At 36.9% G+C, this 19,079-nt stretch overlaps 2 protein-coding genes and 1 long non-coding RNA gene across 3 annotated transcripts in view; 1 reads left to right on the top strand and 2 right to left on the bottom strand.

Annotated features, from left to right (window-relative positions):
- Nucleotides 1–19,079, top strand: part of LOC124275635 (zinc transporter ZIP13-like) — an 80,390-nt gene that overhangs the window by 1,254 nt on the left and 60,057 nt on the right. The window lies entirely within an intron of this gene.
- The window catches only part of LOC124275634 (F-box/LRR-repeat protein 7-like), a 62,035-nt gene that overhangs the window by 17,948 nt on the left and 25,008 nt on the right, over nt 1–19,079 (bottom strand).
- Nucleotides 6,246–10,640, bottom strand: LOC124275637. The gene is made up of 3 exons (XR_006898325.1): nt 10,540–10,640; nt 9,881–9,891; nt 6,246–6,269 (listed from the first exon to the last, which is right to left on the bottom strand). It is a non-coding gene; the product is annotated as an uncharacterized LOC124275637 (long non-coding RNA).

Genomic DNA, 19,079 nt, shown 5'->3' with positions numbered 1-19,079 from the left:
ACTGGCAAACGAATTAAAACTTTAACACAGATGATATTGAATTTATATGTGTTGATAATGACATATGTTTCAGTGTACTGTATTTGATATCAGCCAGATATTGACATGAACTCTTTGGGACATATTTACTGGCAAACTTTAACACAGATGATATTGAATCAATATGCACTGATAATTACATATGTTCAAACTTTCCGTGTACTTTATTTGCTCTCTGCCAGATATTGACCAGGGCCTCGTTTCACAAAACTCTCGTAAGCCTAAGATCTCGTAACTTTCCTTGCAGCATTCGTACCTCCCATACTGTAACATTGACTTACGATAGTCGTAGCGCTACGAGAGCTTTGTGAAACGGGGACCTGAACTCTTTGGAACATATTTACTGGCAAAATATTGAAGATATTGAATTCATATGCGTTGATAATGACATATGGTTCAGCGTAATGTCTTTGCTATCTGCCAGATATTGACATGAACTCTCCTGGTAAAATTGAAGTTAATCAGTTTCCTGTTTCAAGAGCATAATTCCACAGTGATGATGGTAACTTTAGTTGCAATGCTGTTTAAAACATGTCTCCAGCCTTAGAAAATCGTGAGATTTGTTTCAAGATTATTACAGCAGGCAGGTGTAAATGATGTGTCACAAGCCTTCCATTTCCAAGTAGTAGCTAGTTCTGCTTGAATGAGACAAAAATACGTTCTATGATTATGTACATGCATTGTGACAATTATATTAGGTATGTAAGCATGCACTGGATAAGCTGTTTAGATGACAGCATGGTTATTATACAGACATTGAACATCTGGCAGAATCTAACAACTACCTGTTTAGTTGCAACTAATCACAAATGCATTATATCCAGCTGCTGTCACTCCAATAAGTGACAAATGGTACATCCTAACCTGACTTTAAACAATACCATCTGCATCAAGCTCATATAATTTAAAGGGGGGAGATGGGCTTATATTCCACAAATCCGCATTCTGGAAAAGACTGGAGCAGTGCGGTAGCCTAATGGTTAAAGCGTTCACTCGTTGTGTCGAAGACTCAGGTTCGATTCCCCACATGGGTACAACATGTGAAGCCCATTTCTAGTGTCCCCTGCCATGATATTGCTGGAATATTGCCAAAAGCGATGTAAAACCAAACTCACTCACTCTGGAAAAGACTAATAGAATATGTGGGTTTTCCTGAAAAGAGGGATGTCTCATGTTGATGCAGGTTACTACACTATCTCTGTAAGTATCGGCATCAATGTTGACCATTTGTTTTTTAAAGTGGCATTGGAAGGGCCGTAAACATACTTTTCAATGTTAAAAATTTGCTTCATATTTTTTATCAAACCTGGGAAATGCAAACTTGTTTCTTTATTTTTACACGTGTAGATATACATTTTGAGAATATTATACAAATGGTTTAACAGAATACTTTGATTGGGGTCTCCAAGTAAGATAATTGATTTTGATATTATTAATTTTGTCTTGGTTGTTCCTTCAAACCATATTCAAAACTGTCTTATCAGATTTTGAGTTTTCCTGCAATCGTAGAAAAGATGTTCAAGTGTTTCTGGTTCCTCAGTGCAAAATAAGCAGTGGCTGCTGTCAGATATACAATACAATACAATACAATACAATACAATACAATACAATACAATACAATACGACGCGGTGGGGTAGCCTAGTGGTTAAAGCGTTGGTTCATCACGCCGAAGACCCGGGTTCGAATCCCCACATGGGTACAATGTGTGAAGCCCATTTCTGGTGTCCCCCACCGTGATGTTGCTGGAATATTGCTAAAATCGGCGTAAAACCAAACTCAGTCAGTCAGACAATACAATACAAACTATATCTATATTTATGAAACATTTCTACAAGACTATTATTGTAAGTGTCTATTGTTGACAAGTCAGTGGACATGATTGAGGGGAGATCTATCAAAGAACCGATGTCTTGATGAAGGGATGTCGCTGAAACCAGCAGAGACATGGGACCAGCCTTCTGTTTAACCTATCACGTCATTGATGAAAAAACCCTATCTCTAAACTAAGTTATGTGTAGATCACACAACAGTAGATAGCTACACTTATGTGGTTGTTGATGCCCCTACTTGTCATTTAGCCCAAAGGTCCACCCAAATGAAGTTATGTTGGGCCAAATAACAAAAATGTTTAGGTTCCGATTACATGTCTTTGAAATTTAGGGAAGGTGGGTAGGATTTTTACTTTATTTTTTTACACTTCTTTTTAGAAGTAAATTGTTTATTCAATCAAGCTTGAGGTCATCATGTTGACTTTCTCAATCAGAATGACCAATGTCCATCGATGCTGGGAAAAAAACAATGGTATCTGAAAGCTTATTTTATTCATACCGCTTAAAAAAATAGGGTCGGCACCAGAATTGAAGGGTTGGTCAGGTAATCGGAACCACAAAATTTTTAAAGGCCTTACATTAAAAACAGTCCAATATTAAATATGGACATGTTTTAATTTCCTCATGTGTCGAGTTATATAATATAGATTATTTTTATTTGAGGCATTAAGGGAAAATTATTGCAAAGACTTGCAGTTATAGCAATATTACAGTTATATCACAACATGAATGGGCTTTACACGTTACACCCATTTAGGGAATTGAACCAGGGTTTTCAACATGATAACGACCAACACTATAGCCTCTATCTCTCTCTCTCTCTCTCTCTCTCTCTCTCTCTCTCCCCCCCTCTCTCTCTCTCCCCCTTGCTTGAATTTTGTTTTGACTGTTTAATGCCACTCTCAGCATTATTCCAGCTGTACATTGACATCACGAGCATCGATCTGTGGAATTGGGGTATTTGGGGTATGATCTTGATGACAACATGCAGCAACCAGAATGTATAATAGACAGTAACTAAATACAAACAAGTAGATAAGGAAACAGACATCTCTATATGTCCCTGTATTTAAATACTTGGACAACCTGGAATACTATTTCATACTGGTTTGGAATTTCAAGTTGGATGTATTAGTTGTTTTAACCATTGTTGTATATGCATGGTATTCTATATAATTATTAGCAATTTGAAACATGAACAAAGTTTATCAGCCATATTTAATTGAAGAGTCATGGACAGTTAGGACTATAATATCTATAAGTAGATGATTAAAGTGTAATAGGCTTTTTATGTATGCTCCCAAATATCACAGCGAATATTTAAGTCTTAGTCATACACAGTGAGTATTTATAATAATACATACATATATAATTGTACATACATGTATAATTCTAAATCATAATACTATGCATAGTAATGCTATATCATAATAATTTATATAATATTTTAATAATGCTTAAAAATAAATATTCTTTTAAAAATATAGTTTTACTTATGTATTTATACTCTACAACATAATGACTGTAGTTATATATGACTATTGTATAACATTCTTCATGGTAGTTTACTTAAGCAGTAAATTGAGGACCAGAACAAGTCCCGATTAACCCTACTGTACATTGTGGAGAATTAGCATCTCAAGGCACTGAAGCTTGGCAGAGCATAAACAATTACTGGACAATCACAGGAGGAGCAGATCAATCAGGATATATTTAGTTACTAATTGCTTGTTTGTCCGCCCCTTGGGGGCAATGACCTAACATGACATGGAGCATTGTGGGAGGCCTAACACAGCAATTCATTAATCCACAGATTTTGATCAGTTTCTTGTATCTTTGATCTCAGTGACGTCTTGAGAGGTTATGCAGGCTTAGAAATCAGTTATTTTGAAGTTACTTTTAATTCACTAGTCTTCAGATTTTGTTGTAAGTTCTGTTTTAATGAAACCAAAATTTGCCATGTTTACATTTTTTCTGTTTTATTTCATTCTATTTTGTAGCAAAATTGAAGCATTGAGGCCTGGTTTAGAATTATAGCCCTTAAATCGTACATTTAGTGTATGAGACCACAGTCAATGGATTTTGTTTTGTCCTCATTGCATTTTTGTTGTCTTGGGCTAGCAAACTAGCTTGAATTTTGAGTTGCATATATTGACTCAAAATACATGCGTATGTGTTTGTGTGTGTGTGTGTTCGCGTGTGTATATATAAAACATATATGTTATATTTGGGATTACACTTTCTTAGTAAAGTACAAATTCTAGTACTTTTTGGGGGTTGAGTCCCATGCGGGATTCAAAACCCACACCCTCAGAGTCAGGCACCTAATCGCAAGCACACACAGTCAGCTGCCTAACCTGCTCATATTTATATATGTGCAAATGTATACAATATTGGGTCTGAATTTTCAAGCAATACTATATTGTATTGTAATTCAAGCTTTTATTGTAAGGTTACATAATCAATATCATGAAGCAATACATGCATTGAAACTTGAACACACGCTGTTTCATGTGTGAGTGGGTAATTGAATACTGCTTCCTGATGGCATATCAAGCCATTCTTTGGAGCATTGATTTAACCTTTGCAGTTATGCACAGATTTACTTTATAGTTACTGAGAGTGGTTCTTTTGTAAGTTGTTTAATTTTGAGATGGAAATTGCTCTCTAACCATGCTAATATGGAAATATTCAATTTTAATTTTTCATGTTATACAGTGGATGTGAACTGTTTAACTTTGTATAAGTATGAATTATGTTAAAGCTTGTGTGGCTGCTTTGTCATGACACACAGCACGAGCTGAATGACTAATGCTCTCATCAGGGTTAGACAAACATGCTGATCCACTGTGCAAATGTCATTAAGCTTTAAAACAGTACTAGCCATTTAAAACGCAAAAGGTCTGTGGTGATGTTTATTTTTTTACTCAGCAGTGCTGAAACTGAATGAGAGGGCAAAATAATAGTTAAGTGTGAGTGAGAGAGTGTAGTTTTATGCCGCTTTTAGCAATATTCCAGCAATATCATGACGGGGAACACCAGAAATGAGTGTCACACATTGTGCCTATGTGTGGAATTGAACCGAGTCTTCAGCGTGACGGGCAAACACTTTAACCACTAGGCTACTCTACTGCCCAGTTAAGTGTGAATCCTTTAAGCAGGTAAACCTGTGATTGATATAATGAACAGTGTCCAGCCAGACATTCTTGTCAAGTTTGTTTCTTCTAAGAACGCGTAGACATAGCTGGGGACCTTTCTGTATTTCTCAGTAAGAAAGATCTATCTGTATTTCTCAGTAAGAAAGACCTTTCTGTATTTTCTCTGTATTTCTCAGTATGAAAGAATAGGTCTTGCCTGAATAGGTGCAGTATTATAATTGTGAAAACAGATCGTTTCAAGTAGCAGCACCTCAGTTATGGAACCCACTACCTCAGAACATTAAAGAATCCCCCACCCTTGAGACATTCAAAACCAACCTAAAAACCTTTCTCTTTAGAAAGTTCTATCCCCACGAACTATCTCCTCCCGTGAACTTCTCATTTGTGACTATTGTAGCGCCTTGAGCATGCACCTCTGTGGATGGAACTCAGCGCAATATAAATAGACATTATTATTATTATTAAAAAGCATCTTTAATGTTGCTGAAATAGGATGACTTGCAGTTATCTAGTATTATCAAGTAAATAACTAAAATATCAGCAAATATTGCAAATAATTTTCTAGTTTTCATTAAACATGAAGCTATCCAGGACTGATATTTTTGTGGGTTCTCAAATATTAATAAAGAATAACAGAGGTTGTACAACAGATGCTGATGCCAGGTACATGGGTCCAGATCCACACAGTGTACATGGTGTTATGATTTGGGCTGGCTAAAATGATCGATAATTGGAAATATCGTCAATAGGAATTAATGCTTATCGATATGAAAATTGTTATCAATAATATAATACATTACATATAAAAAAGTTTTAATTTTATCACACAATATGCAAATTTAGGACTTTATTCATGGGCTGCTTCTAAATTATGTTCAGGATACTGTTTTGTTTATAATCCATGCTAAAACAGGTTGCCACTTACCAGTGATGTGAAATATATTCATTTCATAATACTTTCTTTTGCTCAAAGTTATGTCTCCAATATTTATCGATAACCGATTGATATTTAGTTAACGATTATAGATCTCTATGATCTATATTGATAGCCAGCCCTAGTTACAACTTATCACAGTTCTATACTCTGTCGGGTGGTGGGGTATCCTAGTGGTTAAAGCGTTCGCTCGTCACGCCGAACACATGAGTTCGATTCCCCATATGGGTACAATGTGTGAAGCCCATTTCTGGGTGATATTGCTGGAATATTGCTAAAAGCGGCGTAAAACCAAACTCACTCACTCACTCTATACTTTGTCAGGCTTCTCAAAGGTATTGTTCTGTGAATGCTTTGTAGATAGAGTCTCTGGACCTGAGTTTTAATGTAAACTGGCATTGATTGATGAATGATGAAAGTAAGTGATGCTGTATATTGCTAGTCTACTCTGTTTCAAAGTAACTAAATAACTGAGAGATTTTATTACTTGAAATAGCTAATGTAAAATGTGTTCACTTTCTTGTGATTAAAACCCCAAAGCCAAAGTATTTGTTGGTTGGTTGGTAGCTTAGCACTGCACTCATCAATATTATAGCAATGGGGCAGCAGTCTGTAAATAATCGAGTCTGGACCAGACAATCCTTTGATCAACATCATGAGCATCGATCTGTGCAATTTGGATACGATGACGTGTCAACCAAGTCAGTGAGTCTGACCACCCGATCCCGTTAGTCGCCTCTTACAACAAGCATGGGTTACTCAAGACCAATTCTAACCCGGATTTTCATGAGTTCAGAGCTAAAGTAACCACCCAAGACTTATATATGCTGAAACATCTTATCATTCAGGATGCTTTGTGTCTGTCTATTTGTCTATAAATCTGGAGGTTTTGCTTGAAGCTGAAACATTGGTCAGATTCAACATTTATGCAGTTTAGATTTTAAACCCCCTTGTCCCCATCCCAAGAACCTAAGAAAGGGAGATAACTTGTGCATGCTCAAACATAAGGAACCCACAGCTTCTTGTTAGCATTTGGTCATTGATAACAAGTAACGTGACTTCTTACTTTACATAATATGTAATAAAATTTACATAATTTTTTTTATTACATTTGTAATATTTTGTAATAAAACAGAAACGAAACGAATCAATTTGGTTATGCAAATATTCCAGCTTTGATTCTATTGATCCTGAAATAACACAGCTGTTTATTTAGATATATCCATCTAAAGAAAGCATATTTGCATAATTCGAATGCAATGTATACATATGTCCCTTGTGTGTAAACATCTGTTACTGATTGGAAAATTATTTAATTACTGAGATATTTGAGATAAACTATTCCAAAACTGTTGTAGCCTTATTCAATATTTTTTCAAATTGAATGTTTTCTTCATATACATGATGAAAAATATTGTTTAAAAAGCTGATCCATTTTCATTATTGTACCATTATTTTATTTATAATGTTTAATTGGACACTATGTATTAAACAACAATTAATATCAAATTGAAAATACAACTTATACACACTCACTAGTAATTTTTAGACCATCGTCTAGTCAAATGTGGGTGGTGGGGTGGCCTAGTGTAAAGCGTTCACTCGTCACGCTGAAGACCAAGGTTCGACTTTCCACATGGGTACAATGTATGACTCCCATTTCTGGTGTCCCCTGCCGTGGTATTGCTGGAATATTGCCAAAAGCGGTGTAAAACTAAACTCCCTCACTCATTCATTCTTGTCAAATGAATTTACCTTAATGAAATGTAATAAAATGGAGTCCAGAAACTCTCTGAAAGGATCCAACTGTAATAATCTTGACTTGCCAACTATTTGACACTTGCATGGGCAGTATTGGATAACTTCGTTTCAGGTTCTGTATCACTAGCTAGTGTTACGGTAACCTACATTTTGAATTCATAAGGATAAGAGAATAACCCCTGATTTGAACAGACATACCCATCAAGATTGTCTTGTCTTTACATTGTTGTGAGATAGTGCTATCTTCTACTCTGGTCTAGATTAGCAGCACATCATGCTGAGTGTTCTACAATGTCACATCTATTGTACTTCTGTATCAGACCACCTCCGCGGTGTAGTGGTTAGAGCGTCCGCACGGAGTGTGGAAGCTCACGGGTTCGATCCCAGACCGTGTCATACCAAAAGACATTAAAATATGGTACTTGTTGGTCCCTGCCTGGCACTCGGCATTAATGGGTACAACAAGGACTGGTCGGCTCGGAGTCAGTATAATGTGTCTGAGTGGGGTATTCATGCTTCACTGCGGCATGGTATCTCAGTGGGCTAGCACTATAAAACCAGCTTAAGTCTGGGCTAGTACAAGCAGCAGCACATACACATACACACGCATACACGTCGTCATATGAGCGAAATATTCTCAAGCACGACGTTAAACCCAATTCCACCACCACCACTTCTGTCATCATGGAGTCAGCTTTCTGCTACCGGTAATTAGAGATGTAATGTTATGGTTGGGTCCGATAAGATACATATCCCAAATCTATGAGTGCTCCAAGATACAGTACTTTTATCGAATAAATTTTATTTCTATTTTTGCAAGGGAATCCATACCCTGAATCATTTGTTTCTAAATTATGGAGATTGAAGATTAATATTGTAGGATAGAAACAAAATCGACAGGCACTGTGTATTTTATGCTATTTTTTTATACTATCCAACTGGATAATATTACAGAATCTGAGCAAGCTGGTTGTTGAAAAGTTTCTATTAGGCCAGACCAATTTTATTTTTTGTTCTACGGATCTGCCTGTCATAATTCTTCAAGAATAAGAACAAAAATACCTTACTTATTCCTGCTCAAAAAATAAAGTTGTAAAGTTTTTATTGGCCAAAAATGTAGACTTACATGAAATTTATTATTAGATTGTTTTGTGCCCATGTACACTTAATGAATTGCCAAAAGTAAAATAAATTTAATATTTAAAAGGAATGTTACTTTGACTGGTGATTTAAAAAAAGAAATTCCTCCTGCCTTTAGTTTTTTTGAGGACAAAAATCTGTAAAACAAGAAATAAAATTGGTCTGTCCGTATATATATTTCATGAGTTTTTAGGCAAATATAACTTTTATATCTACATATGTCATCCTTCAGATGCATTTTTTGTATTGTTCAATCAGTTTTAGAATTCTCAAGGGATGTCCTCAGCTGTCAGGTGTCTTAAGTCCTATATTGTAAGCTTATAATGCTGCCTTTATAGGTATATATTACTAAAATATATCAGATAACTTTCCAAGAAACCACTGCATAAATTCTGTGCTGGGACATTATTTGTGAGTTAGAATTACGGAAATGTGGATGTAGATTAAATTATCTGCCACTTGAGCCTCTTGTCTGAAGCCTGATGCTAGTTATTTTTTAAATGGATTCTGGCATAATGAAAAAAATAATTAAACTGATACCATGCCATTTAATCAGTGTTCTTTTGCTCAAACAGATATATGATAATATCTATTTATGTACACGTGTAAATGTAAAATAATATTAACTTTGTTTTCCCAAAGTTGACTGATGGTGTTGAACCTAAGCTCCACATCAGCACTGTGTACAGAACTCACTGTATGGTGAATTCAGTGATGGTGTATGTACCTGTTCAACTAATTGTACCTTATGTGTAGTGAAGCATAAATAATTATGTCATTGAACGTCAATGAAGTCAAAAGCTGAAAAAAAAGACAGCTATTCAAACAAGTTATGTCATGTCAAGACGAAGATTGTACAGGTTTCAGATGTTGTTACACAAATTAGTGCCATCCTTTGAACACGATGAGCAGTGTTACATATTCAACACAACTGCTTTTATCATGTTTATTCTACATGCATGGGTGAGCATGTTTTTGTCTATGTCAACTTGCCACCAAAAAGAATGACTCTGGTGACAGTCATAACTGCTTGTTTTAAACGCTTGCATGAACAAACTGACTGCGCCGGAAAGTGACTTCAGCTCTTATTTGCATTCTGTATTGGGAGCTTCGATAAGCATTTCACTGTCTCCACCCATGTGCAGTCAACCTGTAATACGTTGAGATCAAGAAGTTAGCGTGAAGTACTAAGTAGGCTTGTTGGGAAACGCCAGTTCGAGAGAACATCATTCCAGTTGAATGTTATGTGCAATAAAATGTTATATTCAGAGGTAAATATAGCTTTTTCATCACAGCTTTTAAAACTTTGAACCTTACTGGTTACTTTAGATATATAAAGCTAATGGTGCTTTCTGTTTGAGAATACAAGTGAGTGTGAATGAGTTTAGCTTTACGCCGCACTCAGTAATATTCCAGCTATATGGTGGTGGTACGTAAATAATCGAGTCTGGATCAGACAATCCAGTGATCAACAGCATGAGCATCGATCTACACAATTGGGAACCAATGACGTGTTATCGCGACGTTGTGAGAAGGTTGTAGATTGGTAACATCATGACGCAACGTTGTCTCAACATTAGTATTACATCCTTTTATAACATTGTCACAACATAATAACAACGTTGCAAATTTACGTTGATGAAATGTTAGGCTTTGGGCTCCTCCCAAAGTTAAAACATTGTTTCTCATAACTTGTCATGATAGAGTTTTCTCTAAAACTTTTCACTTTGAGATTCTTTCTTCACTATTCAGCTACAGTTTCAGAAAACACATGACCAAAACAACATGCAACTTGAGGAATAAATATTGAAGTGAATTTCTGCTTTATTTCTTATGTACCCAGTTCACTACAGGGAAAACTATTCAGCTATTAACGTTAAATAAACGTTAAGAAAACATAAAATACTTTAGTATCAAATAACTTTAGCTTGTGGCAACGTAGAACTGATGTATCACAATGTCAGGGTACATGGTTGTGACAAACATACATGGGAGACCACAGAATAAAGATATAACAACGAAAGCATGACGTTGCATCAACATTATGACAACAGGAAATTGTTTGCTGGGAGATACATCTGTCAGAGATCACATTGTTGATCACTGGATTGTCTGGTCCAGACTCGATTATTTACAGACCGCCGCTATATAGCTGGAATATTGCTGAGTGCGGCATAAAACTAAACTTACTCACTCAGACTCGATTATTTATGGACGGACGTGATATATAGCTGGAATATTGCTGAGTGTGGCGTTAAGCAACAAACATACAAAGTAACTGTCTAATAATATCATCCAATGTGTTGTGCCTGAGATTATTTCAACAACATATTATATTGCCTTAATTTGCTGGTACTCTGTCCAGCAGTCACAGAATATAGTAATTTAAACTTATTGTGTTAATGAAAGAGAATATAGGGTTTGGCAGCTGTAATTGAAAATATCGTCTCTATACAATATTCCCTCCAACTTCAAATATCGAATGGTTAGTCCCTTATAGGCCGTTAGTCTCAGATCAGAAGAACACGATATGGTCCCTGAAATTGAGTTCTGTATAATGTTTAATATAATACCACAACTGAAACACTGAGTCTCCTGTTTCCATTTGTGGAAAGGTGGGAGAGAATGGGATGGTAGATCTGAGAAGGTGATGAGACTGATATAGTTATATATGGACTGTGCTCAGGGGTCTGTTAGAGACACTATCAACGTGATCTATGTCAAATTAATTTACCTCCCTATAGCGATTCTGGTTGAAAATAGATTCCCAGCAACTATATAGAATGTTTGTCTTAAGGGTGGTCAGACACGGTATCCTTGTGTGGCCTTGTGTGTCCTTGCGTGTCCTTGCGTGTCCTTGAGTGGCCTTGCATGGCCTTGGCATGGCCTTGTGTGGCCTTGCGTGGCCTTGCATGGCCTTGTGTGGCCTTGTATGGCCTTGTGTGGCCTTGTACTCCGCTCATGATTATAATATGAGGAAGTAAACAAAAATATGTATCTTTTAACATTCTGGCTTAGCTGCTACTTTTAAAGTATAATTGTCCTGCCCCTAAATTTCAGAAAGAAATTTGAGCACTTATTAAGAAAACAAATTTAACTAAACTTTTGTTTTTGCACCAGGTTCTGACATTTTGCACATTTGTATCAGAAGTCATGCTGTACATAAGAATCAAGTTTCCAGTATAGATCAGTAACTTGACAAATAAATAAGATTAAAAATTACTAGAAATGGTTAGTATAACAAGTTCAGGTCTTCTAATCATGGTAAATAGCGTCAGAATTGGTTGGAATAAAAAGTTGGTCTTCTAATCATGGTAATAAGCCTCAGAATTGGTTGGTATAACAAGTTGGTCTTCTAATCATGGTAAATAGCGTCAGAATTGGTTGGTATAACAAGCTGATCTTCTGATCATGATAATAGAGTCAGAATTGGTTGGTATAACAAGCTGATCTTCTGATCATGATGATAGCGTCAGAATTGGTTGGTATAACAAGTTGGTCTTCTGATCATGATGATAGCGTCAGAATTGGTTGGTATAACAAGCTGATCTTCTGATCATGGTGATAGCATCAGAATTGGTTGGTATAACAAGTTGGTCTTCTAATCATGATAATAGCGTCAGAATTGGTTGGTATAACAAGTTGGTCTTCTAATCATGATAATAGCGTCAGAATTGGTTGGTATAACAAGCTGATCTTCTGATCATGGTGATAGCGTCAGAATTGGTTGGTATAACAAGTTGGTCTTCTGATCATGATAATAGCGTCAGAATTGGTTGGTATAACAAGCTGATCTTCTAATCATGATAATAGCGTCAGAATTGGTTTGTATAACAAGTTGGTCTTCTAATCATCATAGCGTCAGAACTGGTTGGTATAACAAGTTGGTTTTCTAATCATGATAACATCGTCAGAATTGGTTTGTATTACAAGCTGGTCTACTAATCATGGCGATAGTGTCAGAACTGGTTCATATTACTAATTGGTCTTCATGGCACTAAAAATGTGTCAGAATTGGTTCATATTACTTGTACATCATGAGTCCTGAAGCCTATTGGTCACCTCTCAATGGACGTTCACATTGAAGTAGATGCAGCTGGCTACGAGCAAGCTATCAACAAACAAGTGTCTACCGGGATCATCTCACAGTGATGTCAGACTGTTCTAACTATTGATATACTGGCACATGTTTCCAGTTGTGTTGCTATGGCGTTACACCCCCAGATTGGCCAGTTACCAGCAACCCAGATGAACAGTTTGAGATCATTGCAGTAAACCTGCCACATTTTGCAATTATACAGTTACTTTCATGTTCATAGCTCCTAACGCTCTGTGTCAGTTCCAGTTAAGTCTGATGCTCGCCCAGATACAAGCAACATAATAGATGGCATTGTTTACAGATTACTTTCAGACAGACATGTTTGGATCTGCAAGAATACTGTTGGTATCATGTAAAGTAGGAAAGATGAAAATGCAGGCATGGCAATAGAATAACGCTTTGTCTCTAATAATGTTATTTTAATTCAACCAAAAATGGCTTTGTTTACAGATTACTTACAGACAGACATGTTTGGATCTGCAAGAATACTGTTGGTATCATGTAAAGTAGGAAAGATGAAAATGCAGGCATGGCAATAGAATAACACTTCGTCTCTAATAATGTTATTTTATTTCAACCCAAAAATGACTTTGTTTACAGATTACTTACAGACAGACATGTTTGGATCTTCAAGAATACTGTTGGTATCATGTAAAGTAGGAAAGATGAAAATGCAGGCATGGCAATAGAATAACGCTTTGTCTCTAATAATGTTATTTTAATTCTCTAATAATGTTATTTTGATTCAACCTCAAAATGGCTTTGTTTACAGATAACTTACAGACAGACATGTTTGGATCTTCAAGAATACTGTTGGTATCAAATAAAGTAGAAAAGATGAAAATGCAGGCATGACAATAGACTAACACTTAGTCTCAAATAACGTAATTTTAATTGAACAAAAGAACTCCATTTAAATTGAAAAGGAGCTTTAGTGAGGTGGGAGATTCGGAACCTTAGTAAAATCTAGACTTGCTTCATTTAAACTTTTGCAGGACAGGTAGGACTGTATGGCAGGAAAAAAATATGGTTTAGGGACTGTGAGACAGGCTAGCATGGCAAATGTGAAAAGTGGTAGGGGGTTTATGTACAGCTTACAACTGTTGACATCAGGCTAATATTAGCCCAGCAGAGAAGCATGTGGCTGAGTTAACATAGATAATGCTGACAATGCACTGCATAATGTCAAATGGTGGAAGTCTTTCGAAATGGCATCCAAACATTGTTAGCTTCTTCAGTCATTTTTTCCCAAGGCACAGCAGAGCGAGTAGACATTATATTATGTGTGTTTGTATATTGAAATTTCAGATAAACTCTCCAGCTATTTCCTTTCTTGTCTTAAAGGTGCCATGTACAATTTTATCTCAATAATCATTCTTAATGTTCTTGCACATATTTACCTAAATAAAGTATTGGAAGGAGACATCTTGTGGGGCAGTAGGGTAGCCTAGTGGTTGAAGCGTTGGCATGTAACACCGAAGACCCGGGTTGATTCCCCACATGGGTACAATATATGAAGCCTATTTCTGGTGTCACCAGCCATGATATTGTTGGAATATTGCTAAAAGCGGTTTAAAACCATACACACTCTCTGAATGCTCTTGCACATTTTTACCAAAATACAGTATTGGAAGGAGACATCATAGTCAACATGCATTTCTGAAACACAAGACAAACGTAGGCATGCAAAATGGACAACAATTTCACATTATATAATAGCATTTCATATAATGACTGTGGAATTTGTGATGGCGGACACAATAGGCTAATGATCCTGTCTGTTTCCCCTGAAGTAACATTACACAAGCGTGCATCTGTCATGACGTGGGTATGTTTCCTGTAAGACTGAGTGGCATTTCAACCTGGCATAATCATACACATGATACAACACTGCCCTGTGCCCCAAGCCATTAATCACCACCTTGTGGATAGTACAGGCTTCTATAGCCTTGCTTCAAGGTTGTACTGAATAATACGTCCTTGCAGAGATCCTATACCATCAGTTATTGGTCTCTGGTCTATGGATGTAGAACACTTCTATCCTTAAAAGTCCTGATAAGGGGGCAGCAAGGCTGGCTTAATCAGGGACAGATTGTTCTTTTTTTAATCTAGGATTTACAACTTGAACTAATGATTGTTGCCTTAGACAGTTAGAAAGTGTGCAAGTCTACCACTTCTTTATAAGAGAGGTGTAAAGATGTCAGCCATACAAGGGCAGAAACTTGGTAGGGTGCTATCATAAAAGGTTTGTTGTCATTCGTGGTGAAGTAACTGACTAAGTCAGATGTATCTGTTTCTCCATTGTCTTTGTCCAGGCTTTGTGCCCTTCTGGTGTTTCTGAATGACAAGTGTGGAATATTGCTAAAAAAATGCCTTTTCAGCTGTGAGACATGATATAGAAATTTACTCCTGTGCATCCAAATGTACTGATTTCAGACAAGGCCCAGTACTTTGTGGCTATGAGAGCTGGTAAGAGTGTAGTTTGTGATTATGGTCATGTTTGGAACTCACATTTGTCATTCCACTCTGAGAGTAAGGATCAGTAGTGGTGCCATCTGGTTTATGTCACTCACTCACTCACTCACTCACTCACTCACTCACTCACTCACTCACTCACTCACTCACTCACTCAACTCAACTCAACTCAACTCAACTCAACTCAACTCAACTCAACTCAACTCAACTCAACTCAACTCAACTCAACTCAACTCAACTCAACTCAACTCAACTCAACTCACTCACTCACTCACTCAGACATCTTGTCAGTGGTAATGACCTGTCTATTTCCACATCCCGGCCACCTGTGTATGTGTTGAACATGCAGGTCCAACTGCAAGTACCCACCCAATGGCATTTGTGAATCACTAACACTGTATCAGTGCAGCATGCCAGTGTCAGCTATTTTCATATTTAACATTTATCATGCAATAAAAGAAAACACATTTCAAACATTATCTAGATGAGATATCGGTCATCTGCATAGTGTACGCACAAGAACTTCCAGATTCAGAAGAAAGGTGCAATAGTTTACATTTGATGATAAGGTTTAGGACTCTCACTTGCATATACACCATTATAATGGGTCTATTTTATCAAATGTCCCATCTATTTCTGTAGATTTCAATGCTCCGGCCAGGAGTAAGGTCCAAGTACCTGTCATTAATGAGAGGGATGGAAAGTATCAATTCCTGAATGTACATTGCATGCTTTTTCTTTGTTTGCTGTTTTAAGGGCCCAGTGCATCCCTAATCACCTTCTGGACCAGCCGGGGATTACTGTGTGAGGGGTAGTGTTGGGAATTGGTGTAAATCTCATAATTGATGATTGGTTCATTACAACCGATCTATCATCGAAAATAATTGGTTAGCGTCATTTATCAAATTTTCCTGGTTATGTTTGTTAATGCACAAAAAAATAAAGAAAAAACATGTAGTTCTCTCGGTTTTTTTCGCAAATTGCGCAAACTGCATTTGCAAATTTCACATCTTTAAAGGATGACTAGTTTGTTAGGAACATTCATTTCCTGGAGTTGTTAAGATAAACTTAATCATGACTTGGAACGAGCTTGTAGTGCTTATGCAATGTCGAGACAAAATCAACCTTTGAAAAATATTGTTATTGCAAACAAGTGGTCCAAAATTGTTTGTGTTCGATTATGAAAAAACATGATCGATTGCTTGGTCGTTTTGTCATTGCGACCAATCTTCGATTATTTCAATTAATCGGACCACCACTTAAAGTGAGGGGACCTCATAGTCTTATAAAGGTGTAGACAAATGCTTAGTCTCTGAATATATGATTTTGATGGAAACAATTAATTCCATTTAAATTGAAAAGGAGCCCCAGTGAGTTGGGAGATTCAAGAAATCTAGACTTGCTTCATTTAGGGTAGACTAACATCTAGTCTCTAAAATGAACATATTTTACACACACACAAAAAAAGATAAATAATGATAATTCAATATAATGAAAAGGAGCCCAGAGACTTTCTTCATTTTCAGAAACTGTGGAAATCTAGACTTGAAACATATTAAGACTTGCATGGAATTTCTTGGATATATTTGTTTCAGGGTCTGTATGGCAGACTACATATAGGTCTTTAACATTGTAGAAAGGGCTGGGCGGAAGGGGAAATAATGTGGTTCAGGGACTTTGAGACAGGCTTATAAAGGTGCTGTGATTTGTTGTAAGATGTCCATCCCTGGGTCAAGCCAGAAACCAGCGATCATGGGATCAAAGTCTTGTTTGCCCTTATCTATCTACGTTTGTCAGCACCATAATCAAACTCACTGGATTCACCAAAGTGGTAAATGAAACCTGTATCACTTGGGGCTTTCCTCACATTAGAAATAATCAGTGCCAAATTTAATTCATTTTGAAATTCAAATTCAAATAGCTTTATAAAGCATTGGACACAACTTAATCATACAGAGAAGTTTCATGTTGTGTTTGTTAACTCATAAGGGACTTCTGTGTGATACTGTTTTCTCCACAACAAACAATATGGAGCATCTTGATCTAAGCTTTCAAAAATCTAAAAATACAGGCAGTGTTATGTAGTGCTCCCTTGTCTTAACTTTATCAAAGATCGCTAGAACTGAAAGCAATTTAGAAGAAAGGGCTTTGAGTTGGGCTTTCAAAATAGCAAGCGATAAAAGATTGTGTGGAGATTCACCAGAGACAGTGTAGCACACTATGACGTCTTTTTTGTTCTTTCCATAGACCTATAACTAGTGCCAATCCATTATGGGTGCAGTGGGGTAGCCTAGTGGTTAAAGCATTCGCTTGCCACAATCAAGACCCGGTTCGACGAGACCAGCTTGTTCGATCTCCCACATGGGTACAATGTGAGAAGCCTATTTCTGGTTTCCCCTGCCATGATATTGCTGGAATATTGCTAAAAGCGACAAAAAGACTCACTCACTCCAATTCATTTATGTATCGACCCATGAAGATCCGGGGTAGAATAGGTCTTCAGCAACCCATGCTTGCAACAAAAGGCGACTATGCTTGTCGTAAGAGGCGACTGACGGGATCGGGTGGTCAGGCTCACTGACTTGGTTGACACATGTCATCAGTTCCCAATTGCGCAGATCGATGCTCATGCTGTTGATCACTGGATTGTCTGGTCCAGACTCGATTATTTACAGACCGCCGCCATATAGATGGAATATTGCTGAGTGTGGCATAAAACTAAACTCACTCACTCACTCCATTATCTGACAACTTAGCTTTTGCATTATCAGAAAACTCATGTATTTCATGGCAAAAGAACAGTATTATAATCATTATTGCTGTGAAAAAACACACCAATCAGCACACACAAAATTTATGTACCCGTGAAAAACTGTTTGATGAAATTTTGTACAGAATTTTTAAGATTGACACATTTATGTTCAGATATACAATATACACATTTAATGAGCAGAACTGAATATAACAGGATTTACTTACATATTTTCAGCATGTAATTATTGACAAGCTATCACTTTGGATTGGTTAAGAAATGTATCAAAATTCATCTTATGCATATATTATGCCAAAGCGTTACTAAACACAAGGATAGACAGGGCTAATTAGTGTTTTTGTCAGAGACTATTAACAATTAGACTGACAGGTTGTTTTTAGCCCCAAATCTAATTATTTTACCTTGATTATATAGACCTGCCAACTAGTTGAACGGAATTGGTGTCTACCACTCACACAACAGTAGTTTTTTGGGTGGGTGGGAAGGTGAGCGCCATACACAAGGAAATATGGTAATGGATGCTTGTGTCTGTTCCTTCTGTGATGAGTTTTGCAGAAGGTAGTTTTGCTTACTGATTAATAGTTGTTTGTAACATATGACTTGGTTTCTTGTGTGCACAGTGTCTCTGAAATAAGGTTGGAAGTTTGGTGTTTCTCTGTCACTGATAACATTTCATTACAGAGGTTTGGCAAGACAGGGTTCTGCTTGAAGGCTGCTCTTTAAAGGGAGTCTAGGCTTGGCCCATTTGGCAGCCATGGCCAGATTCAAACAAGGCTTGTTTCAAGGAATTGAAACCTGCTTACACCTGGTACAACCTTAGGTAATAACCTTGTGGCACCAGATAAAAAAGAGGTTGCACCAACTGCTCAA

Source organism: Haliotis rubra, unplaced genomic scaffold (assembly GCF_003918875.1).
Source record: "Haliotis rubra isolate DU_JTF1 unplaced genomic scaffold, ASM391887v1 Scf200, whole genome shotgun sequence".
NCBI classification, from domain to species: domain Eukaryota; kingdom Metazoa; phylum Mollusca; class Gastropoda; order Lepetellida; family Haliotidae; genus Haliotis; species Haliotis rubra.
Note: the sequence above shows the minus strand (reverse complement) of the source record. Positions and strands in the feature narration are given on the sequence as shown.